We start from the raw sequence: 956 nt of genomic DNA, 5'->3' as shown, positions 1-956 counted from the left end.
CATCAATGGTGTTAAATCCTTTGTACCTAACTTATACCCCTAAAACACTTAATCACAATTGTTTGTTTAATTGTTTAATTTCCTTGACTCTATGCTTCTTGACCTCAAGGACCATTCTTTATTTAGTACTAAGAAGGTACTATCTGTATTATACTTATCTTTCTGTTAATGTTATAACTAAAGTCTGACAATTTATTGATATAACCAACTTGCTCAGTAAAAAATATCTAATCAATAAGAAGCAGTGTATGACAATAAGGAACAATGATTTAAAAGCATGTTCTGGGGCAAAAAAAAAAAAAAAAAGAAGAAGAAGATAATAAGATATAAACATATCTATCTCCTAATTTCCAGTCATACAAAAAATAGGCAAAGTGGAAAGACAAACCATAAACCATTAAGTAGAAAAAATACATGCATTGCTAATATTCTCATTTAGTACGGTAGCTATAAAAACCTAAGTAGCAAATAATTCAATTTCAAATTAGTGATGGTATATATTTATTATATTCTTTATCAAATTGCTAAGGGGATAAGGATTCTATTGGAACAAAAGTTAGCATGCTTACTGCAGCAGCACATATACTAAAATTGGAATGATATAGAGATTTGCAAGGCCCCTGCATAAGGATGACACACAAATTCATGAAGTGTTCCATATTTTTAAAAATAACTTATGAAATGTCAATTTAACTTTTATATTAATTTAATCAGATTTGGGTGACATATTTTATTTTGTTTTTTATTTCGTAGCCAAGGCTACAATGATTTTAAAAAATCATTAGTATAACTGATCCATTTTTTATGTGTAACCTCAGTGAAATACACACTATTCTAAATTTCAAGACAGAACAATGAAATTCAGTCTCTCAGATGACCAATGAATTCAGGCTGAGAGTTTGATTATCTTATTATTTTGGTCTCATAAAGTATATATATATATATATATATATATA

General features: G+C 27.7%; 1 non-coding gene across 1 annotated transcript; it reads left to right on the top strand.

Annotated features, from left to right (window-relative positions):
• Positions 1–561: 561 nt before the first annotated feature.
• On the top strand, positions 562–665 carry LOC122202522. Its single transcript, XR_006194713.1, has one exon. It is a non-coding gene; the product is annotated as a U6 spliceosomal RNA (small nuclear RNA).
• Positions 666–956: the final 291 nt, after the last annotated feature.

The sequence above is a fragment of the Panthera leo genome, chromosome A1 (genome assembly GCF_018350215.1).
Source record: "Panthera leo isolate Ple1 chromosome A1, P.leo_Ple1_pat1.1, whole genome shotgun sequence".
Taxonomy (NCBI): domain Eukaryota; kingdom Metazoa; phylum Chordata; class Mammalia; order Carnivora; family Felidae; genus Panthera; species Panthera leo.
The sequence above is the reverse complement of the archived record's forward strand: the minus strand, read 5'-3'. Positions and strand labels throughout refer to the sequence as shown.